Below are 25932 nucleotides of genomic sequence, written 5' to 3'. Positions count from 1 at the left end.
GCTATGTAGTTTTAGAATACAGAGCCAAAAACCAAATCCCCTTTGCCCAAAGAAAGATCAGGCTTCCAGAATGTCTTGGTTTCTTACACTGCCCTTGATTGCCTTGCACTTGGAAGTGAAGCTCCTCACAACATGTTAGGAAGGCAAATGTGCTGGTGTGCAAACAGCATTCAGGATGGACTGGCTGTCACAGCAGGAAAGACAGTTTTTTATGGCAACCTATAGAGTACAACATTCTGACCAGGTGTGAGCAACCGTGTAGTAGTCCTTGGTAGTCACAAAAAACCTGATGAAAGACACTCATGATCTTAGTAGCCTGTCCAGAAAATGTGGCAGCAACCAAGTTTGCACCTGCAGAGCAACAGTCACATGTCAAAGTCCCCCTTCCCTCACAGGTCAGATGTTTCTCATATTCACAGCAAGAGCTGCTTTGTCCTCTCAGCTTCACCATGGCTGAATGCTGACAAAGTAGCAGAAGGAAAATGAGTTTTGAGGCATAACAAAAAAAAATTGCTCTCTTCCTGTTTCCTAGAGTGACACCAGTGAATTTTTTCTAGCAATTAATGAGTTTGCACAGGTGTTACTCAAGTGTAACCATAACACTGTCTAGCTGGTAGAAGTGATGGTGTGTTGGTGGTGACAGAAAAAGGAAGTTGAGCTCAGCTGCTGCAGATGCAGAGTAACTGCTGCAGGGTTGGCAGTCACAAGTCAGCTTGTAGGCTTGACATAAAAATGTGTCAAATGGATCAGGGAATCCCTCAACATCTTCCTGTCCGAAGCTGTACAGTCACACCCAAAGAGTCACAAAAGCTTCTGAATCAATTTTCATTATCTTGGTTACAACAACAGTGAGCCTCAGCTCTTTTATAAACAGCTTTCAGGTTTAAATTCACTTCCATTCTCAGTGCACTCACTAGGTACAACTGAAGATATTTATTGCTCTTTTTGAAAGCTTTCTCAAAGCATGAAATTAAAAAAAACCAAACCAAACAAAAAACTTCAGCATCAGAGAAAGTTTTTTTCAAGCTTTGCATCAAATAACTTCAGAGTAAACAAGGTAAATCCCAATATGTGTGTAGGTCCAGGTTTCTTCTTGAGAATGAGCAGGGTAAGTACAGGCATTGCTGCAAAGAGTCAAACACAACCTTTGTCAGGAATGCAAATACAAACTGACTTCACAGTGAATATAAACTCCACTCAGCAAAGTTTCCTCAGCAATCTAGTCCCTCTGGAAGATGCAACATGTGGGAAAAGAGAAGTTACCATGCAGCTGCAGACCACCCCCGCACACAACCATTTCACCATGGTGCTAAAGGAAGAGAGTTTATGGGAACTAATATGATCAAACTAGGTGACAGAAGGCCTTGAAGCAGCACCAACGTGAACAATAACATGCCCTGCTCAGACTGTAGGTGCCAAATACTCGCACTACCTAAGCACAAATGCAGCGTTCTCATGACTGTAAGTACAGGGACACTGCAATTACATGAGCATAAGTCACACTAAAGACTCTCGGATGCATCTCATCAGGTCCTATAGCCTTTTGTACATGCAGGTTCCTCAGGTGGTCCAGAATCTGATCTTTACTTACAGTGGGGGGTACTTTGCTCCCTCATCCTTCATCATGCTGTTCATCTACTTGAGAGGTTTAGGAAGAATGGTTGCCATTGAAGATTGAGGCAAAAAACCTGTTGAGTAACTCAGCCTTCTCCTCATTCATTGTTACCAGTTTTCCAGCATGGTTTATCAGGGAGGGCACACCTTGGCCTTCCTTACCCTATCCCTACACAACCAAACTTCATCTCTATGCCTTTCCCAGGTCAACCATTTGTTTGACCAGCTTAGTTTGACCAGCATGTCCCTACTCAGCCAGTCTGTCTCTTGGCTTCCTTGTCTGATTTTCTAGCTCTTGTGCTCTCTGTAAGATTTCCTTAAAGATCTACCGGCTCTGTTCCACTCCCCTGCTCCTGAGGGTGGTCTCTCACAGGATGCCACAGACCATCTCCCTGAATAAAGGGCAGTTTGCTTTCCTGAAGTTCAGGGTCCTAATTTTACTCCTTACCTGACCCATATCCCTGGGACTGCAAACTCTACCAGTGCATGATCACTTCAGCCCTGGCTGCCTCCAATCTTATACAGCATAATTTTCTGAACATTCAATTCCTTTAAGATTTCCACCAAAGACAAAGATAAGGCTATTTGCCATGCATTACAGTGTAACTGAGGAGAGATTTACTAGGACATACCTGGGGGTACTTTTCCACAGTGCTCAGTTTCTTCCAATCTCAGAAAATTAATTACTTCAGGTTAAGAAATAAAACTGAAATAAATTACAGCTACTTGCTACATCTGGGGTACTATTTAGGAAACATTAAATTTAATTTTTATATAGGGCAGTTACAGAGATGGATCACCTAAACTTAAATATAAGCTCACTGATTTAAGACAGAGAGAATATGCAAAACAAGTCAGAAAATTTCCTCCCTGAATTATGAAGTTGAGAAGACAGAATTGAAAAGATTACACTTTGTTACACTACTTTCCAGAAGAAATACCAAACCATCTATATTAAAAAGTGCAAAGTTAACTCCAAATATTTTCATCAGCTTTCACTGCTGACAAGTTACGCTTAAATTCCACAGAAAACAAGCAAAAGAGCCACCTTGCAATGGTTATAGAGGCCATTTCAAGTGAGCAGAATGGTCAAAACCCACAACTGTCCCTGTAGCTTACAATCCAATAGAAAGGCATAATGGAATAAAGATGCTCCTTTACTATGTCATCATTATCCCAGGAAAGTACTGATGTGCAGCTTGGATGGTTGGGAATTTCCACAGGAAGGTTTGTACAGACAACAATGAAGTTGTATGAAAGACGAACTTTGGTGTCTCCAAACAAAAAAACGATTAACTCAACTGTTGTTTCATTATGAACAGATAAAAAGGACACTTTATAGCCCCATTTCTGAAATAGTTCTTCATTCAGGTTCAGAGTTTGTAACCTCCTTTAACGTAAATGAGAAATGGAATGCTCATCCTAAACAGCTAAAGCTACACTGGTTAAAAGCAATGCAATTACTGCAAAAGGCAAGGAAGAGACAGTACACTAACCTTTAAAAACCTCTCAAAAGCATATGCATGTGAAAAATCTTGATATTTAAACTAATTCTTTCCTGAATATCTTGCTACTCTATGTAAAAAAAGTTACCTTCCAATTTTCAGAATGAAAATTCTAAATGGCTACTGAGAAATTAAATTTTCCATCACAGTTACATATGAATAACGAAGATGAATATTAATAATCAGCAATGTTTAAATTAATACAGATATAAGAATTCACTGTGAGATGTCTTCTGATTCTAACAATCCCAGCTTCACTATTGTTTTGTGACTGATTTGAAAGATGAATTTTCTTGGGTTTTTGTTTGTGTTTGTTTTTTTGTTTGTTTGTTTTGTTTTTAAATTTTTTTTTAATTTTTTTTTTTACAAATATTACAAATAACTTTTGGGTGAAAACATTTATGACTGCTTTTAGAAAAAAGCAACCACAAAAGTCAACTGACAAGAATTCACAGTGTATCAAAGTGAGCTTGTTACCACAGAAGACAACTTTCTGAGGCAGATAATACAGCCAGGATGCTGGACAAAGACAGCCTAAAAGCATATCACAGGAAAAGGAGATGCTTTCAGGCTAAAATACTGAAGAGGTTTCCAATCTTTCATAACTATAAGCATCCTGAAAAATCCCAGCTTCTGTCTGTGTTTTGAGTGATTAATGACAGCATGGTGCATTTTGACACTTGGAGATAAAGTCAAGGAAAATATCCAACAGGCAGCAGGAAGTGAATATTGTGTTGAGATTGAATAGCTGCCAAAGTGTAAAGGACAAAAAGCAAATATAAGCAAAGACAACATCCAAGACAGACCAGAAGGCAGTGATGTATTTCTTCTGGTGGCATACAGAAACAACTGATACTTAGTACAAGGAGGAAGAAAGAAAAAGGAGAACAATGGGTAGAACACAATTGATTTAAACAAAGCTACACATATAAGCAAGCTGTCAAATGTACTCAACAACCTGGTCTGAGCTTTACAAAGATTAACCAGTCTCACCCTGTGCAAACCTGAAATATGGGGAAGCTATTGAAAAGGTAAGGTGAAGACCAGAACCCCAGGCAGCACCTGAAACTTGTAGCTCTTCTTCACTTTTGCTGAACTAAGCACCCTGTTCCACACGGCACAAGGAGAAAGCCATTACAAATGTATATTGTAAAACTAGAGTAAACCTACTCTTATGCCACCACAAGGCTACATGGTGCATCTGATAAGTGTGCATTAACTACCATCTCTATGCAGGTACCTGCAACCCACTCACACACACTTTATAACCACCAACAGGGTGATAGTAACCATATTCATACAGCTTATCCTTTCCCCCAAAGCATAGATTCAGTTCTCAGTTCAATAAGCATCACATTATGTTATCTTGATTTTTGAAGTGCTTCAGGTCAAGCTGGAAACTGTTTCAAAAAAACCTCTTTTTCTCTGTGTCAGCTGTTTAACAGAATGTATGAAGGACCACCAGAACATAAGCATTATTAAAGAAAACATTACTTAGTAGACAGAAGAAAGTTGTTTTAAAATGAAACATCTTAAAAGTCTTAAAAATTCATAGTCACCCCTCAAATGAACAAGAGAATTGAGTGAAGGAACAGAACTTTATTATTAAGTAATTTAATGCAGCTGACTAATCACTAGACCTCTCAAAACATGTCAATTACAGCACAGTCCATGGGGTAAAAATGGAAGAAAAAAAACAAGCACAGAAACACAAAACCCATACATCCTGTATGCCTCCACAAATGGGCACAGTCTTTTTCCTCTTCCCCTCCACCCTTATTTTTAAGAAAAGAAGTGAGTAAGCTCCCTCTAAATTATATTCTCATTACCTCTAAAACACCTGCTACAGGAGTACTTTAGGTTACATGGTCAAGGGTTGTGGGCCGTAAAACTGTACAGCACAAATTACAGACTAAAAGAATGGCGTAAAGTGAATAATATTAATTTGAAAAGATAATCTTGACAACACATGGTACGGAGTACACATATGACACTCAAAAATGCAGTCACCTTCTCATCTCTAACTTTAAGGAAGTTACACAAAAAGATAGAAAAATTGGCTAATACTGGAACTCACAAGCAAAAAAATCAGTGTATTTTCCATACTAATTTTCAACTGAAAGTGACAGTCAGAAGAGTTCTCCCACCTCAACTTTCTTTTTCTCAGCAAAACACAGGCATGATGACAGGATAAAGGATAGTGCTAAGTGCTAAATTCAAATACAATTCAATACAATTTAAAGCTCCTTCTTTGAATTCAGGAGGATTTCCACAACGATGGAGAAATTTCCCACATAGGTAAAATCATTGCCTAGGAAAAATAAAAAATTAATGACTTACAATTATTTTATCTAGCTAATGAAACCAAAAGAAGCTAGGAAAAAACAATGTTCTTCATTTTACCGTACTTTGCAGGTCATCAACTTCAATAATCCTTAAACACTTCAATTTGACAGTGAAGGTCTTGTTTTAGCAAAATAATTTTCCTGTCATTAGGCTACTCCATAAGCTTGAAAAAGTCCTGTGCCCCCACTTAATCTGGGACTTGTTTTAGTACAGATAGACATATATAAGGAACTCGAAAGTAATTTCCATCTGCTTTACAAAGGAGCCAGAGAAAACATTTTTTTTCACTTGACTCTCATTTATGTTACTATTACACACAGCTTAAACCAGATGAGAGTCTTCACAGTGTAGCTCCACATTCATGACTGTAATGAACAACAGTAGGTAACACAGGTGAAGGATTCACTTTGCACCAGCATACAGCTTCAGTTTTTTTAGAGATGGCTCTGATAGATTAGTAGGAAAGTACCACCAGTATTGAAATAGTGCCTGAAGGTTTGTAGCACGGTGCAGGTAAGGAGGGCACTGCTGGCATAAGCCAATCACATTTCCCCCACACTTGCTTCCTGCGGTGCTTTGAAGATTTTTAGAACTAGGGGGCTAACAGCTGTCATTGTGTCTCCTGCTTTATTTTGTCTTCCAGTCTCTTATTAGTTACCTGCTTCCAAATCAGAGCATTTCAAATGTACACTACCCCTGAACATAAGCCTTCTAAGGAATGATGTGCAGAAACACTCACCTAGGTAAATTTTATTTGGGGAAGGTATGGATTCATGATTCAATCAAGCACAGATTCAAGAGCTGTCTTTCTGAAGTGCTGTGAAGCATGAAGGATATGGGTTTTCAAGAAGAAAAGGTAGCACTGACAAAGGTTTTTCAGATAACGAAAGAAAAAGAAAGGAGAAGTCTTGCAGCAGCTAAATCCTCCACAGACAGCACCAGCACACAGCCCTCCCTCCTGTCAATGCGGTCTTCTTTCAAAGGAGCACATGACTTTAAAGAAGTTATGACCACAGGGTTATCAGACAAAATATGAGATTTCTCCATGATCATACTCTGCTAAGCAATTAGGTCAAACTGTGCTCTTGAAAACTAGTTTAGCACAACTGAAGGTCAAGAAATGAAAGCATGTGGGGCAGGAGATGAAGCAGAAAAGAAGTAAAAGGATTTAACTCTCAAGCAGAGAGTTAAAACCCTTACCAGAAAGAGGAGTTGCACTGCTGTTAGAACTTTAGTGTATGAAAGGAACATTCTTGGCACTGAAAAACTGGCATCTGTGTACAAAAAGTGTTGTTCCAAATTACAAGCTGTATACAGAAACAAAAAGGAACCCCTTCACATCAATGTGTTCACCAGTACTGTCTTGTTGATTCTAAATTACACTTTTGTCAACAGATTGATGTGGCTTAGACGTCAGGTAAATAAGTATATTTTCATTACTGTTAACCAGAACAAAGAGATTACATGCTTTTGCAGAGTTCTGTAATTCTTTTTTTAAGAACGGATTCTCTTGCATAAGCTGGAATTCTGATGTCAGATTCTTTTTCTTATAGTCACATTGGGGTTTTGGAATGCAAATTTTAATGAGGAAAGTACTCTGGGTCTATGTTGGCAGCAGATGTTCAGAAAAAAAGGCACACTGAAAAAGCTGGAAGCATTCCTGAAGGTTTGATGATTCCGTCCTCCTGGAAACCCATGAATTACCGCAGATACAAAACAGAGGCATACTAAGAGCTTTACAGATTGCTATAAGAAGTTGACTGAATTATTTTCCTGAACGTAGCCCAACAAAGACTAAATTCTCTTTCCTGCTTTTTCTAGTGCTTTGAATGGTTAGAATAGGTGGGTGAGAGGCAAACACTGACAGGCATAGACAAAACCTGCCCTGCTTCCTGCATGTACATAAACAATTCAGCTCTGTCTTCAGTTTCATATTATCTAGCCAGCACTACTCTTGTACAGTCTGGGTAACACCAGACATGCATGCTTGTCACCGTGCCAGCAGACAAGACATGAAATGCAAGTTATCAACATCACTGAAACTTTATACAAAAGACTGAGCATTGGTCAGACACTATTTTTCTGCTCTCCAATCCAGCTATTGCCTAGCAGGAACAGCAATTACATTAACAGGGAAAAATGAAAGAATCAAATTGCTGGCTATTCCTCTGTAAGCAAAAGCATAATAACTAAATACTGTGACTTCTGCATTTTAGGAGCTGTAAAACTTCTCACTGCTGAGGAAATAAAATATTTTTCACGGTTCCTTATTGAGAATTCATTTTACCATATGATTATGTTTCACTCTTAAAATTTGTCTAATATAGTTCAATGTCAGAGAAATGCACAGCTATCATACAGACAGATTGAAAACTTGAGAGTTTTTAAACAGTCTTCTCCGTGGTATGTTCAGATTTTTTTTAATTTTTCTTTTTGTATGAGATTAAGCCATACTGCAAAGCTCAAGAGCTCTTAGCTTCCTAATGTGCCAACAGTAGCTGTGCTAAACCACATTTTCACATCCACACTGTCTCTCTCACAGTTCACAAAAAGAAATGTAGCGTTAGATTGACTGAATCTTGATACTTTGTGGTTCTCTCTCAATGGACACTAACCTTTGACATGTGCATCATTAAAAGGCAAAAATAACTGACCTGTTATAGAAGATTTAGAAGCTGCTCCTTTGCAGTAACAGTGAGAACAAAAATAATTCACTGAATATGATGACATGACAAATACAAGATGAGCACAACCAGTATGAGAGTGAACTCAGTCTAAACACACATGTATGATTCTGGTAAAATTTGGGGATGGTAAACACCACAAAAAAAGTGAAAATGTGAGATGGTCTCATGCCTCAAATGCCTTAACTACAAGCACTTAAGCGATTATCAAACCACAGAATGCAAAGAGCTAAACAGTGCTCTGGAAAATACTTCTGACAGAAATCTACACGTAGACACGGTAGTTTAAAATACCAATGTGAAGTAGTGGTATTTAATGTATTAGCTGGGGGAATGTGTATGGCTGTAAAACTTCGAAGGCAGTTGGATGTCAGCCATTTCCTATTAACAATGCCTGGGCTAGAGCTTGTAGAAACCCCTTTGTTCTAAATACATGTACATCTGCTAAAGCCTTTTCAGAAATAATCTTATAATACGAAAATCAGAGTATTTGCACTTGTAAACAGCAAAAGCACCACACTTACTGCCGTGTATAGTATTAAAAAGTACATGTACACATACAGGTACTTAAAGAATCAATGCCTAAGTACATATCCATATAAATAAAGGACATGATATATAAGTATTTATCATCACCTCCCTAAGATTGTGCTTTATGGGGAACTTGCCACTGGCTGCCGCAAGAGAGGAGGCCCGAAGAGGAGATACAAGGACTGCCTGAAACAGTCCCTCAGCCTTGGCCATATTGATCACCACCATTGGTCTACCCTGGCCTCCAATCGGGAGGCCTGGAGACACACCATCTATAACGCTGCTGCTGCTTTTGAGAACACACGCAGGATCACTCTCGAGGAAAAAAGACAATGCAGAAAGAATCGTGTCCTGTCAATATCACCTGGAGAGTCTTTCTGCTGTGCCTTCTGCAACCGGACTTGTCTATCTCGCATTGGCCTTTTTAGCCATCAGCACGCTTGTAGCAAGCGTGGGTAGAGCCCCTCTCAAATCTTCGTTTGTGAAGCCCAGCCATGATGATGACCAGAGGTAGAGCCTTAATGCTTCTATTGCTCTTTAGTAATTAATTTTTCCCTTCTTCTGGACTTTTCATGAAATTTTTAAACCAGTTCAGCAATTTACATTAAATCATAAGCTAATCTAGCTAAATGTTAAAAGACACATGTGACGTAAATCTGACTCAAAATTGAATATAAAAGCTCAGTCATCACTTGCTCAGAAGATCTTAACCAGGAGCCTGGGGTGAAAACTAAAACATATGAGCAGAACAAACATTTGATTTTGGTGATGCTAAAGATTATTCTTGCTGCTATTTCATAAACAGTGTTTTGAGTTTCATGCTTCTCGTTTTAGCAATGGGTTCTGAAGCATGTCTGAGTGGGTATTTGTCCTTCAGCTTGGGGAGGAAGACTCTAGTGACAATGCTTATCAGCTCTCACTTACACAATCCACTTTTTTATCATAATGAAAAGATGATTATTTCACCCTTTCAGAAACTCCCTGTTTTATAGCACATGACCTATGATCTTAACAAGCAATAACATTATGTCTATAAGCAGCATTCCTATGCAGATTTTGACTCTAGAAGATATCTACGTTGAATAGCCACATATAAAAACACACAAATGCATGACATTTGCAGCACAGCTGCACCTGTTAGATACATTAAACAATGTTAACGTAAGAAAATGCTGCTTTTTTCTGTATACTTGAAAAATCATTTAATGCTTTAAGTCATAGGGTATGTAACATTCAAACACTTGCCAGAAAAAAGGGTGAAACCTAATCACTGAAAACAGAAGTAAGGATGGACTGCAAAGCCCCAAACAGATTATGGCTCAGCTTTCCCAAGAAATGATACAAATTAAAGGTGTGGAACAGATTTCACAGTATGTCATTACTTTCTATCTCTTCCATGTATGAAGAATCACTGTAAAATTCACAGGTATTACTAACCCTTCAGTATAAGTGCACAAGTAGAAACAAACAACCTCAAACTTATGCTCCACAGAAGATGGTGGAATAATTTTTTGGGTAGAAAAATTCTAGGTTTTCTCCTTCAATTATTAATTCAATGTTAGCTAAATACATAAGAAACTCACCATGCTATAAGCACATCATTTAAACCAGTGATGAAAATACTGCTTTTTCTTGACTTTAAGGCCACTTTTTAAGATGACACAGCATTACAAACAAAGCAGTTTTTGTCACAAACACAAATCTCATACCAAGTGCCTTAGTAACTGTCCATATACATTTTATGAGCTGCTATTTAAAGCCAAATTGTCTGCTTCTGCAGATCTTCAGCTTTCATTCACAACTATTCACTCCCACATACAAGCTTGGGCACTTAGTTGTTCCTGTGATAGCTGTGCAAAGGAGTGCTTGTCTGACTACCCTACGGCTGCTGCCACAGGAAAACATACTCAGACTGTGCTGTAACCAGTCTTGTTGTCCAGGGTTAATCACTGTCAGGTTTTGCTTCCCATTTCAGAGCGGCTCTTCCATGGGGTCTCAGCCAGTCACACCTGCATGGCACTGAGGTAGAGCATACAGTATGCTTCAGCAGGCTGAGCCAGCATCTGTCCCAAACAAAGGCTTCCCCATCCCGCTGGCTGTGCACTCTTATACTGGCAGCTGGCACTGAGCCTTGCCTGACATGCCCATGGTGACCCAATTCAGAGAGCTCAATCTGTAATCTCCTCCTACTTCCAGGCTGCACTCAGGATGGTGCCAGCACTAGCAGTGGAGAAGCAGCAAGAGAATGCAGCTCAGCAGGTGAGGAACAGGACCATCCCACTCACTGACCCTTGCATTAGGCTGGCTTAGCCACCCTAAAAACAGCCAGGTGGGCTAGCAGGCAGCTAGGGCAGCACTGACCAGGAACTAACACACCCTTGGAAGAAACAGTAATGTAAAGGTTTCTTTCTAGAGGGACAAAAGGGGCAGCAGAATTAGACCACTTTTGTAAGATAGAGTCTGGAACGATTTGTTTTTCAGTTAATGTTATAAATGTCAACAAAACCAGAAAAAGAGATCCTTCTCTTAGACAAGAATGTGAATTAAATAGTATCAGAAGGCCCCCTCAAATAAAAAGCAAGGAGAAAAGGTGATGCATAAGGAACTAAGCTATTCCCTGATGTGCTTTTGTATCCCATGGAATCAATGGCAATTCTATTCAGATAGCCCTGCTCATGGAGATGAGAAAATACTGCCAGACAGACAATATACCAACAGAGTTCAAACTCCCACACCAAAGTGTTTGAAGTCTACGAACGAAGGGGAAAAAAAACCATAACAAAACACCTCCCCACCATATAAAAAAGGAACCCAAAACAACAACAACAAACAAACAAACAAAAAACCAACAAACTCAACCCCAAACCAAAATAAAACTCTCAAAAGATAAAGAAAGCTGAAGGAGACAAATTGAAATATCTGTCTCTGGGATTACATCTGCATCACCCTCATTAAAGGTAACAGGAACCAAGTGTCCCAATAAAGGAGTCTGCGTCAGCAAGAAGAAAGGTATTGAAAGAAAGTTAAAATTTGCTACAATTCAAGACTCCCATGAACTTTTTTTTTCTTATAAAATAATAAACTGCCAGTTTTGTTGATGAAGTTATTCTAAGTTCTGAGTTCTCAGCCTCAAAGTTGTTGGACCCAAGTAAGATACCCACTAGTATTATATATTCCCCTGTGGATAAAGGGGAAAATCTACACCTCAAAATGCATTACACTTGGCAGAATAACTTAATCGTAAATCATGCCAGGGTAGAATATAACATTGTCAATTAACATAAAAGTTAGCTCCACCCAATTATAACCATATAGGTGGGCAAAGTAAGCAGGGTACCAAATAACAGACACAACTTAAGTTTTAAGCATTGGCCCTCTTAGTCTCATTTAAAAATACAGGATTACAAAGTACTATCTCAGCAATGAAGTCCAATGCTCTTAAGCTACAGACAGCTCTTCAATAGTCAATGAGTCTAAAAACATCAGAAAAAGATAGGAAAGAAGAGATGAGAGGATCCATAGCACTTCTCTATAATCATAAGACAGTGAAAAGCCACCAGATTTTAGAAAATGAGTAGCTTTTCTCTGTCATGTAACAGTAACAACTTCAGAACACCATAGGGCCAACAGACTATGTGACCTGGTCTCTCTGCTTATCAGTTCTCATAGCTCATAAGCAGGTAGTTTAAGTGAACACTTCTAGAGGCACAACCACCCAGTACCCCAAGTCTTAAAGGAACCACTTACTGATGCTTTAGAGAAGACTGAGGAAAGGTACAAGAGTGCAGAAGCCAATTTACATCCCAGACAGAAAGCAAGGTTCCTCAAGGAACTTGTGAAAACTTAGAAACATAGTATTAATTGCTCACAAATAAGGACACAGTGGAAATAAAATATTTTCAGCACACCAGTTCAGTTACAGGCTTTTAGCAGCAAGAATTGCACAGAAAGAATGCTACTGGCCCAAGCAATTTTATTCCTTTCCAAAAGCTCACTCCTATGCATAATTCAGCAAAAAATTCACTTAATGTACAGTTATAATTTACACTGACTGTGGATTCTCCAAAGTTTTGGATACATCCTCTTATGTTTGTGACCATCCAGTAGGATATTTTTCCTTCAGGCTATTTTCTTTCACTTAAAAACAAGCAAGACCATCTAAGCTTCATAACAAAAAGATTTGCACCTGCAAGCAGATGGTATTGGAGAAGACTTGCTCTAGTAAAGTGGCCCACCACAATGCAAGGACCCTGCTGCTGGTCAAGGTCTACACATCATTGCAGCCATGCAATGATGCTTCCTCCTCAGTAGTATTGCTTCTTGAAGGGGAAATTGTCTGGCACATTAGCTTGCTCAAACATGAGGGAATAATGGAAAAGAAATAAAACACCTCAAACCAAAAGAATAAGGTTGCAGATCATCATGTGGATTAATCAGTGTAGTGTTTTTCAGCAATCTAAAACAATGTGAACTATTCTGGATTTGGATGAAAAGCACCTATCACAAGACATTCACCCCAACATCAGTGTGCCACAACCAAAAAAACCCACCAAGCTCCAACACACCAGAAGTATAGCACTTTCAGTACAACAGGACATCTTCAAGGACTACAATATGCCTGGAAACTCTGAAAGAGTTAAAACTGATTCAAGATATCCACAATGACTGTATCCTTATCAGCTTTCTCCTTCTCCAGAACAGTATCATGCAGTTCTTCCCTCTAACTTTACAAACTCAATACAGTTTAGGTTTCCCATTCACACTGATTTTATTTCAACAAGTGCTGAAGGTCACTAACCCTGAATCTCCTTGAGGCAAGCAGCCTTTCGATTTCCAGCCTGCAGAACCTTCTGTGAACACTTGTAATGGGGTGAGCCTGGCCGGACACCGGCTACCCACTCAAGCCACTCTCTCACTGTCCCTCTGCAACTGGACAGAGGAGAGAGAAAAAACAGCTAAGGATTCATGAGTTGAGATAACAGCCAAGGGAGGTCACCTTCACGGTGATTACCTTCATGAGCAAAACAGACTCAAAATGGGGATAGTACTTAAATTTATTACTAACAGGATAAAAGCCAAAGAGTGAGAAATAAAACAGTCTTAAAAATACCTTCCCCCCCAACCCCTCCCACCTTCCATGTTCTCCCTCCTCCCCCCCCAGCAGTGCAGGAGTATGGGGAAAGGGGGTTGTTTCTGCCACTGGTCAGGGAGAGGAGTCCTTCCCCTGCTCCTGTGGGGTCCCTCCCACAGGAGACAGTCCTTGATGGACCTCTCCAGCATGAGTCCATCCCTCAGGCAGCAGTTCTTCCCAAACTGTTGTCCCATGGGGTCACTCCTCCATGGGGTGCAGTCCTTCAGGAATGAGCTGCTCTACTGTGGGTCGCCCACAGGGCCCACAAGTTCTACCCAGGAGAAACCTTCTCCAGTGTGGGCTTCCCTCTCCATGGGCTGCAGGTCTCCAGTAGGACCCTGCTCCATCCTGAGCTTCCCACAGGCTCACAGCCTCCTTCATGCATCCACCTGCTCCAGGACGGAGCTGCAGGGGGGTCTCTGCACCCTGATGGTCCTCCATGGGCTGCAGGGGCACAGCTGCCCCACCATGGTCTGCACCACGGGCTGCAGGAGCCTCAGCTCTGGTGGCTGGAGCACCTCCTGCCCCTCCTGCACCGACCTTGGTATCTGCATTGTTGTTCACTTGTTCTCACTCTGCTCTTCCCTGGCTGGAATTCTTTCTGTGCCACAGCCTTCTGTTCTTAAATGTGTTATCACAGAGGTGTTATTGTTACTCCTCAATGGCTCAGCCTTGGCCAGCAGCAGGAAGTCCGTCCTGGAGCCGGCTGGCATTGGCTCCATTGGACAGGAGAAGCTTCTAGCAGCTTCTAACAGAAGCCACCCTTGTAGTCCCCCCACTACCAAAACCCAGCCACAGAAATGCACTACAACACTGTAAATACACATCTAGTTTATAAAGTTTCTTTGTTTCACCAACCATTTTAATTCTTCCAGTGTGTTTAAAAAATCATACCACTCCAAGCTTAGTGGTGCAAGGCTAAATGTACTGAAGTCTTAAGTCTTCTTTCTTAGGAAGTTTCTCCCCACAGTTTTACCATCTTATTAGCCTTCTTCACTTTAAAATGGAACAGCAGCAATGGAGAGACAAGAGATGCAAGCCTCACGTAAAGGAGGATGCAGCAAGATTTGCATCAGGATATGGGAAGATACCTGCTCCTACAATTCATCTCTGGCTGTCAATTCATAATCTGTCCCATAACTGCACCAAAACTAACAGGATCATCAACGAGCAATTGACCAAAATATGCAGGCTCTGCTCTTACTGGACCACCTCCTAGATGATATCACAGTTTAACAACATCAACTGCATTAGACTCCTTGGCACAGGCCTCTGTACCCACTTCTGCTAAACTTCACATCATTTATGTTATGCCAAAGTTCACTGCATAAGGAAGACATGCAACAAAACAGTTCAGGCTTGAAGATCTTTAGGTTTTGTCCATACTTTTCTCAGTTGTCAGCTGTCTTAGCCATGAACTCATGATGGTTAAGTAAGATTTAATATATTCCATGGCCAGTCAATCAATGTTTTCAGGTTTGGTGGATAATCCTCCTTTGTATCACCTACCTTCCTGCGTGGGGGTCAAAATACAGTTTGAGAAATAACAGCTTTATTTGAGACAGAGCTCCTGCACAAGCCACCACCATCCAGCAAACAAGCTACTGAGCCACCACTTTAACTGTCAACTTTTCTTCAGGTTGCACAGGTTTGCTAACCAAGCCAGTTAAAACCAAAAAGGCACCTGGATGTTAAGCTAGTCTTGCAAGATACATGCAATCTCCTTCAAAAACTTGGTACACATTTGAATACCTCTGACTAATTGCAAAAACCATTCGTGAAGATTACAGAACTATTGCACCACCCATAGTTCTCCTAATTTCCAGCTTAAACTTCCTTGTTGTCGGTTTATGTTCTTCTACCTTTGTAGTAAGGTGACTCCTTATGTCTGTCCCTCCTGCAATATTTAACTTGAGGTAGATTTATGGAGGCAATCACAACTACAAGCAGGCTGAGATTTCACATTGGTTTCAGCTGATCTCAGAGTGTACTGCTGCCATAAATTAGATATAAGGTAGGTTTTTTCTTCCCTTTGACAGCAGCAGTACATCAAAAAAACCCAACCTACACAGAAACACAGAGGAGAGGAAAGTGATACTGGTCTTTTCAGCCACTGACAGTGCTGCCTGAGCTTGGCACAAAGCTCTCATGAAAGCACAGTGTCAGCCTCCCTTTCCCTAGGCTAAAGAGGCCAACTTCTGTTCGGTATGTACAGCTCCAGCAGAGAAACTAACATACTCAAATATCGTAAAGGAAGATAATAGGGAGGGAAAAAACCAAACACCAAAAAAACCCCATGAACACAAAATAATAAAAAAGGAAAGCCTGAAAAGACTGAATCAAAGTTTCAACATACCCCTAACATTCCTACTCTGGTAGTGATCACTGAGCCTGGCCAGAAGAAAAATCAGACAAGCATTTTTATCTGCTTCCTGATGAGTTTAGATTTACAAAGATTTGTGCATTTAAATGGAAAGCACAGAATAATCAGCAAGCTGTAGTTTTTATTACACCGTGTTTTAAAAGACGTACAAAGCAGTCATTATTCTCTCTCAGAGTGAGAAATAAAGTAAGCAGGACCAAGTTATACCCAAAAAAGCATCAGCACTTCTTATGCTTTTCATGAAGCAAGTCTCTTGACACATTTTATAAGGCAGCAATTGTCACCACTGGCACTGTATGGTGAGCAGTCTATTGCAGCCTGCACCATCACCAGCTTTTAGGTTATCATGCATTTTTGAAAAGAAGGCATTTTGAGGGAGGTAAAGTGACTTGAGATGCCTCTTTTTTCCCACATGCTTTCCAGCTAAGAAACCTTCCTTTTCAGTACCCATGCAACCACCAAGGTCAGGAATTGCACAAGACAAGCACAGACCAACCAACTTCTCCCCTGAGAGTTAACAAGACTGATAAAACATGTATGTGGTTCACAAACAGTACAGTAATTTGAATGTATTATTTGATGTAATTTGAATTTCACAATTTTCAATTCTCCAAATACAAACAAAAGAGCACACAAGGACACCAACCAACCATGTTTCCCAGTCAAACGGCAGCTTTGTGGCCAACATCTTTAGGGTTCCTTTCCAGGTCTTTGTCCCTGAAAAACTCATTTAATTAATTATCATGTTCTACTGGAATTTGCACAAAGTAGTTATAAAAACAGTGAATCACACACTTGCAGTATTTATCACTGTGTCTGTATGAATAACACAGGAAATGGTACCGCAAAGGTCTGCACCTTCTGCTTCTACAGAACTTAACCATTCTACTGCTGTATGAGAAGGAAGGTTAATACATGCCTTTTAAAGGAGTAATGGAAATAAGGTTATAGCAAGAATATCTAAGGAAACTGAAACTGGAAATTCCAGTGTACCACAGTTAAAATTTTTATAGCTTACATAAAATACTTTTAGCCTTATGAAACCATCTTTCACATTTCTCCTTCCCTCCATATTACTTTCTAATCTGATAATTTGTAGTAAAAAATGTTATACTATAACATTAGTAAAGATAGTTGTCCCGGGTTTCAAATGTGACCACTTTAAAAGGAAGTATCACCTCAAAGGAGTTTAACATTCTGTACATCTCACAACAGAGCCTGACAATACTCACATAATTTTAGTACATTGGCTAGTTAGCAAGATTAATTCAGGCTGTCAAGCCTGAAAAGTGCCATGAAGGTCAAATTCTAGTTGTCATTCAATTTGTTTGGTTCCCTCTCCCCCGATGTTTTTACTTTCCTCCCAATTATGAATCGCAATGTAGTTAAGGTTACAGTGTTTGAGTAGATGACGGACAGCCTCCATAGTTGTAAAAAGCACTGTTACTGAGAACTGGTATGTGAAGAATTAAAAATAATACATGCATAAACATAGATGGGTGTATATATATGCTAATAAGTATGCATGTTCAACATACATGCTCCCTGCTTACTATGGGAATAATTTTACAGCATTTAGGAAAAAAAATTAAAAAAATAAATCCCTTTTCACTCAACTCTGAAACATAAAAGAACATTTTCCAGAATGTAAACAAACATTTGCACAAAGCTTTGTTCTCTCTTATCAACATATTCAGCAACACCTTCTTTGCATTTTTCTCTCATAACTGATAAAGCAACTAGGTCCATTAGATAGCAGGGTTAACTCACTGTTTAGTAAGGTACCCAAGCAGAAATGAAGCAGTCTCCAAAAATGGCAAGAATCATTATAGCTTTCATTTCACAAGTTGCGTTTCCCCAGTGAGTCCAACAGGTCCAAGCAAGCTTGACCTTCAAGACTGTTAGATACCTCTTCCTGCTTTCTCAGTCAACATGAATCTAAAATTTACAAATCACAGTGAAAGGCAAATACCATCCTTCAATTACAAAACTTAATGTCAACAGTCTGCACCTCTTTTAGAAAGCACATGAAAGTTTAAAAGAAAATGTGGTGGCAAGGGGTGAAGAAAGAAGGAGCTGTCTGTAAAAACAGGAACTAAACCCTTTCAATCCACATAAACAAACACTGTATATATTTATACCATAGCTTTGATTGGGTACCTCTCCCTAAAATTATTTAAGCAACACCACATTTCTCACAATACTGTATGAATTCTCAAGACCAGTTCACAGGAAATTAAAAAAAACATATTTTGAATAGTTTGGTGTGGTTTCAAGATCTTTACCTGCTTTCTCACCATGGTGAGGTTATTAAAACTGATCAACTTAAACTCCTGCCTTTTGGGCAGAATGAAGTGAAAGCACTGCAGCAGGGTATTTAAAATGCACAGTCACTCCACCTGCAACCGCAGGCAGAATTAAAATGACAAAATAGCTTTATTAATTTTTTTGCCTTTCCATGATAACATTTATCACTGCTTGAAATTTCATAGTTAGATGATTACATAACACATCTGTAAATAGCCTGCATCTGACCAATCCAAGCAATAATTTCAAATTAATAAGATGAAAAAAAAAAAAAAAGTGTATGCAATGTACCATACACTGATCAAGAGTACAATTTTCTTACATGTTCTAAAGACAGCACTGGATCCGTAAGTCTCACAAGACTGCTTTTGTACAAAAGTTTAAGATAAACCAACCTGAACAGCCACAAACATGCTGGAAAAAAATCCCATATGGGCAAGAAAAATAAATAAGGGCGATCCTGTCAGCATTCACCATCCCAAGTTTCTTTTTTCTTACTCTCCCCAGGCATAAATGAAAACAAACCAAAGAATGGAATTAAACGGTTTGGTAAAAGGACAAGGATTGTTTATTACTTCTTCTGCAAAAGTACTGCAAAATACCAAAAAAGTAGAAGATGTTTTTATAGCCCAGACACATCATCATCTCTTCTCCTTGTTTCCAACAACTCTAGATTTTATGCTAAGTGATACTTAAACCTCCTTTACAACTTTCAATCAAAAGTTTCACTTACATAACCCATTTGCTTTCTTCAAAACACCTTTCTTATTCAAATTTTTTTTATTCTATGTAAGAAGTATTAAAATGTAACAAAGACTTGAAAAATTTACAAGGGAAAAGAGTGAAAATTATTAAAATATCTGAGTATTTGCATCTTCACTGAGCTCTCTCAAAAGGCAGAGTGGCCTAGGAACTTCAGGATCCTTTTATTTGAACGCAACTTTGTCAATAAAAAGTCACCTGTTAATTTATTCACCTTGTTTGCTGCATGCCTGCAGCTAAGTAAGAGGAAAATAAAAGAATTCTTCCATAAGAAGGGGAAAATAGCTTGATTTTGCAAAATGGATCTTTCATCATTGCTTAGCTCAAGCATTAAATTACAATTTGGGTTCCCAAGTGAATACAGGAAATTTTAAAGTCAAAGGTGTTTTTAATATTCACTGCTTTCTAAGTTTTGAGTGTAAGGGCAACTACATTTATATGCAAATCTAACAGTCAAAAACCTACCTAAGGTATAAAGGAGGAATGGAAAATGACAGATTTACAAACAAGTATTTAGTGCAACTCTAGAAATTTATGTTCAAAAAGAAGTTAAAAACAGTGGAATAGTCCTGGTCTCCTAAAATGATGTTGAAGTGAAAGTTTTGGCCCTTTTAAATTATTGTATTCCATTTTTAAAGCAAAAGCCCTCTCAAACATTTCACAATGTTTTGCCATCTACTGGTATTTTCTCACAAAAGTAGATAAAATTGACGAGGTTCTTAGATTTCTTTACTCTTTTGCAAGTAAAAACTAGAGTAGACTTTAACACTCTTTAAAAGTTGTAAAATATTACATGTTTAGACTGCATGCCCAGCTTAAATAGCATTAGGATGAATGATTAGTGCTGTAACACCCTGTCTGTATCATACTAATATACCAGTTTTAAAGTGAGCACCATTACCTAATACTCTACCAATCTGAAACACTCTGTGTGTTTTGTTTTTTTGTTTTTCTTTTACTACCTAATATTTTCAGTGTTTGCAACTCACATACTGTAAAAATGAAATGCCTGGTCTCCAGTGTGTGTTCCAGAGCTAACACGTGACTTCCAAAGCACATCTGTTTGGAAAAAAACTCCACAAATTTAAACATTTCTTTTGTAATTGGCCTAAGGGTAATTGTTCTGTGTCATAAATATGTACTGAGGACGAAACTCTGCATTGATGCTTTCTCTTTAAAATAAATACAAGAGAAGTATATATTTTTTTTACACTTTCTAAACTTGAATAGTGACATTGTCTTTTCCCTGAAGAACCTTAAAAACCCACAATAAATCTGTGTCTTTATTTTCTTCTATAAATTAGTACCTGTAAGCACAACAATGGTTTTATTTCTAAGAGTCTAAAAACCTAAACCTGAATTTTGGAACACTATGTGTTCTTATAAAAAAGACTGGAAGGCAAATAAAACAATTTTAGGTGCCCCCACAAAAAAATGTTTAGACCACACAACATAAATTTATGCTTTAGCATCATAACACATCCATCAAGTTATCCAGTAAGTTAATACGACTTCACTGTCCAACATAGCCTGTTATTCTAGATATATGAATATGTCAACCCAGAACACTACAGTGAAAATAAAAGTACACACTCATCAAGTCACATCAACAAGTTTGCACAAAAATGAGACAAAGTTTATTTTAATTACAGTCCAATTAACTTTCTTACAATGTGAGGGGTTTTTTGGTTGGTTGTGGTCTTGGTGGGGCTGGGATTTGGGGGGTGGGGGATTTGGGTTGGATTTTTGAGGGTTTTTTGGGAGTTGAGAAATAGTGATGTATTTTAAAGTTCCTGCCTATTAAAGTACCTTGTTCACACCATTTGCTAGGACTGGACCCTTCACTGGAAAGATACGAACAGAAGACATGGGAGCATGTGCCCCGTGTGCACTGAGTGCCCTATGTTAATTAAACACTGATCCTGAGCTTGGAAATCACCAAGGTGAACACTAGAGAAGGATTCTGCCATACTGGTGTGCTAGAACTTCACTGGATTCCCTCTTAGAGATGGGGGAATGAAGATGAAAAGAACTCGCATGTAACACAATTCAGTGTTAAAGTAATAGTTTAAAACACGGAAAGCACCGAAAAACACAAGGCACGACTAACAGTGTGAGCTCGGAGGAGCTCACAGCCACACAGCATTCAAGAATCAAGGTTCAAGCAGGCAGCTCTGCATCTGCGGCGCTCTGCTACATCCCGTGATCTGACTTCTAGCTCCAATAGTGATGCCCAGATAGTGGTCTTTGCCACAGTACTATCGATGAAATACAGAGCTTCTCTCACTTCTTTAATCCTGTTATTAAAGCAAAACCAAACATGCAATACACACGGCGTCCTTCACACTACTAACAATGCAAACTTCCCTCCTTCAAACCCAACGTGTTTCCAATCCCCTGCCTGTACAGCAGCAAAGCTCGCACTGCCACGGCTGCCCGGCGGCAGCACGGACGCCCAGACGTGCCGCACAGCACCCGGGCGGGCATCAAGCTTAGAAGGCACCGGTTAGGAAGCGTCCAGGTCCAAAAATCTCATCAGACCCGTATTAAAAAAGCAAACACGCGGTAACTTCAAATCCCACTCCCTTTCGCGTTTTCAGGCACCTTAGCAGCACCTCAGGAGACGTGGAGGCAATGCAGGGGCGCGCCCACCCTCGCCCCTCGCCCGGCCGCGCTCAGCGGCCACGGCTCTCCCGTCCGCACCCACCTGCCGAGGTCCTCGCCCGTCTCGTAGTGCTCCTCCAGGTTTTCCTGCCGGAACACCGTCATGGTCGCCGCCCGCCGCCGGCTTCAGCCTCTGCTCGGCGCCCTCATCACCAGCGCCCCGGAGCCGCCCCGCGCTCGGCTGCGCGCCCTGCGGAGCAGCGCGGAGGTGAACGCCCTGCCCGCGGAGCCTCCTGGCACTGAAGGCGCTCCCCGCCCTCCCTACCCCCGGAGGAAGCGGCACTCGCGGGCCGGAGGGCGCCTCCCCTGCCCCTGCCCGAGCGCCAGGAGAAGAAAGCGGTCCCCTCGCCCCCGCCCCTTCCCCGGTAGCGGTGGCCGCCCAGCTGCTGCGGCGGCCGCCGGCGCCCAGCCGCCCGCCCGCCGGCCGCATTCCTCCGTGGCTCCGTTGCCCGGTCAACCGGGACGTGCCGCGGGGCCTGCAGGGGAAGTCCACCCCTCCGAGTATCCCCGCACCTGACAGTCGGTGAGGTGGGGGATCCCCTGGGCGCCCCCGGGCTAGGACTGGCGACACCGGCTCCCCCCTCCCGAGGCGCCTCCCGCTCACCCTCTCGCCGCTCCTGCCGCGGCTCCCGCCGCTCCGCCACCTGGGAAGCGGCGACAGCGCCGCAGCCGCTGCCGGCCGGCGCGCAGGCACCTCGCGGCTCCGAGCGCGGCCAATGAGGGAGCCGCCCCCGCCCCTCGCCGCGGCCTCCCGGCCCTGCCCCGCCGCCGCCAGGAGCCCCGGCCAGGTGTGCCCGCCCCGCTGCCCGGCGCCCGTCCCGCCCGGCACGGCCTGGGGGGCCTGCGGCGGCGAGACCCGCCCAGCGCGGCTCTGAGGGCGGCTCCCGACACGGCCATTGTGTGCGCGCCCGCCGGCCGCGCCCTCCCGCAGCCCGAGGCACCCGGGGGCAGCCGCGGGGCTGGCGGCCGCTGCCATCCGCCCTCCCGCTGCCGGCACTACGCTCTACCGAAAGAGCGCTCCCGCCTCCCGCCCCGTCCGGAGCCCCCGGGCCGCCGCCAGCAGTAGCGAGCTCAGTAGGGCAGCGCAGCCTGGCACAGGCGCTCGCCCAGGGCACACCGAGCGGCCCGGCCGCTGCCGCCGCTCGGGCACCTCAGAAAGCGAACGCTTACCTGCCGTTTGCAGGTATTGGCTTACCAGGCCACAATAATGAGCCTTTTTTTTTTTTTTTTTTTTTTAAGATACATTTTTTTTTTTTTTTTTACAAGATACATTCAACTCTCCTACGGAGTGTTACGCCTTATATTTGGCTTTTGTTAATGTTTCCTGCCCTCGCATGTGCTGCTACTGCTGCTCTGGCTCAGCTTTCTCAGTGCATGATGTTTTCTGTAGTGTAGTGAATCCATGCCAAGTTGTAGCTTTGAGTACTGATTACATTCTGGAGACAAGTTTTTTCCTAGTTGCTCTATTTCCCTCCCATCCATTTTGTTCAGTCTCGAAAGAGTACATGATGTCAGGTAACTGGGCAGCTTTTAAATTCCACCTGAACTCTTTTGAGTCTCTCAGAAAAAGGAATTGCTCATCTGAGGTGAAAAGTTGGATGAACTTATATGACTTTACACTTACTTGACTTAGCACTTCAGAGAACCTGGCCTTCTGCAGGTACAGGGCAACAAGCACAGAATCCCCAGTATTTTCTGAATGAGTCACAGTATGACCTTGGGCAAGCATCAACATTTTTTTTTTGCCTCCACTGAGGTCATCTGTAAAATGGAAAGTATTTGGGTGGATTGCTAGATGTGAAGTTACATAAAGCCACCTGCAAAGAGGGAAGTACAGTGGCATCTCCACAGGCTGATTTTAGATAAAGAATTATACACCCCTCTTTCATTTATGGCCAGACACACAGGAGTATGATACTCTGCCTTTCCTTTGGCCCATCTTCTACATTTTTATTTCTAACAGGTTTTTAAACTCATGACTTACACACTTTAGGCTGTCAGATTTTCAACACAGCTCGAGGCTTTTAACAAACACTGGATACACGTTCGGAAGTTCATTTTGGTTTTGGAGATTGTTCCTTTGTTGAAAATGAGGACAACCACTGTAGCCAGTCCATGGAATTTGCAGCACTCCAGCCTTGCTTGATCTTCACATGTTTCTCACTTTGTTTTGGTATGTTTTATGGGAGTCCTGACCTCATACAAGATTAAAACTTTCTTTACCTTGTATGTATTTTGCATTGCAAGATTGCTCATACGTGCAATTCAGTATTACTCCTTATGTCCCAGGCCTGCTTCTGAAGCAACTGAAGCAACTGAAATTTTGCTATTGATTCAAGTAAAGCAGTTGCACATTGGAATCAGTATACTGTAACTGAGATAATTACCAAGATGCAAAGGAACAACAGAAAAACGAATTGCTTAAAATGTTTCTCTTTTCCCTTTTATTTAATAACCATATCTGGAGGGGGAAATCTTGCAGCTGTCACCTGTCCATCTAGGTCTGGGATGCCTGAATTCTGTTGTTCAGGCCCCTGAGTGGATCTGAGAGTTATGTTCGAATACTCTTATGGCAGCAGCAACAGGACACACCACCATTATGTATGCATGAGGAGGAGTCATGGCCCACTCCAATAAAGACAGCCAGAATGGCATGTCCATGCCATGGTACACACAGGTACAAAAGCAGAGATTTGCCAGATGAAGCACTGTTCCTGTTTCTTCAGAGGATTACTCAGCTCACTGTGCATGATTTTGAAGTGCTTGCTGATTCCTGTTAGCACTCATCTTGCAGTCTGAGAACACTTAGCTGAGGTGAAAACTCAGCGCTATTGCTATGCCTTCAAAATGCTTATCAACTTTCATGAGAATTATACTGGATTATACATGTAGTAAATGGGATAAATAATTTTAAATTTCTGTCCAATGTAATACAGCGATTGTGGTTGTGGTTTACTCTTACATCTTTAATAGCACAATGGATGAAATGCAACCCTAATAAACTCAGTAGCAAAATCTCCATGATTTCATGGTTCCAGGATTTCAAGCTCATGTGTATTTTTTGCTTATTGTAATAGAACAGAAATAATAAAAGTGAGATTAACTTCTTACATCATTGTAAATCAAGAGTGATACTGATTATTTCAGTGTGAAAGAGGCTCAGGAGCAAGACTAATAACAACAAATCTGTTTTCAAAGGAGTGATTTATGCCTGTCAGCTTACAATGCCAAGTGGTTCATACACATTTTTCTGTGTAGAAAAGCATTTTGTTCATTAGTAAATATTACAAAAAATTCAAATCTGCAGAGAGTATCTGTATCCTCAACCAGTGTTAAGTGAAAGAAAGCTACATTATTTCTTCAAGTCAAGTGATTTGTAGCACACTTCATCCACTTTTCTCCTGAGTCTTCACAGCCTTTTCTACCTGAAGTTAACAGACAAGGAAGAATACTAAGGGTATTGTTTCAGGATAAATCTTTTCAAAATCATTCTCTGATTAGTTTCTGACATCCAGGTAAGATGTCTCTCCTGATAATGTAAGACCTTAATATGACAACAAATATAAATTACTTAGGTTGGCTATTATTTCTTCTGTGTATAGTTTTCTCTTTAAGGGACCAGCATTTGTTTTCTATGTGACTATAGAAGCAGTTTCCTGGGTTCTGTGTGATGTTCTCTGTGCTGATTCGTAGGTTTTTCATCCCTATTTTAATTTCTCACAATGCAGTCTAGTTACTGCCCCTTAGTTGCTCTTCCTTATCCATCAGAGACACCAGAGATGACATCAGAATTGGAAGGTGACTGTTAGTGTCACAGAGCCATTCAGTTTTGGCAAACTCAAAGCACGTTTCCTACAAAAGGAGCTCCAGATGTGCCGGTGACTTCTGTGATCAGGTCTGGCATCCCTCAGAAAGTAGACTGAATACATCAGTTCTCTCACAAAGACCTGAAGCTACTGAAAAGGCAGGACCTGTGGCTTCACAAGGCAATACTTTTGCCACTGT

At 41.1% G+C, this 25932-nt stretch overlaps 1 protein-coding gene across 1 annotated transcript in view; it reads right to left on the bottom strand.

Annotated features, from left to right (window-relative positions):
• The window catches only part of DAPK1 (death associated protein kinase 1), a 90388-nt gene extending 67776 nt beyond the window's left edge, over positions 1–22612 (bottom strand). Inside the window, exons 1-2 of the mRNA XM_027880787.1 lie at positions 22532–22612; positions 21971–22117 (exon numbers count right to left, since the gene is read on the bottom strand). The gene's annotated coding sequence lies outside the window, so the exon portion shown is untranslated. The remainder of the gene's footprint in view (positions 1–21970; positions 22118–22531) is intronic.
• Positions 22613–25932: the final 3320 nt, after the last annotated feature.

The sequence above is a fragment of the Empidonax traillii genome, unplaced genomic scaffold, assembly GCF_003031625.1.
Source record: "Empidonax traillii isolate 1590-97213 ecotype Southwest subspecies unplaced genomic scaffold, ASM303162v1 scaffold6:size4315531, whole genome shotgun sequence".
Classification (NCBI taxonomy): Eukaryota; Metazoa; Chordata; class Aves; order Passeriformes; family Tyrannidae; genus Empidonax; species Empidonax traillii.
The sequence above is the reverse complement of the archived record's forward strand: the minus strand, read 5'-3'. Positions and strand labels throughout refer to the sequence as shown.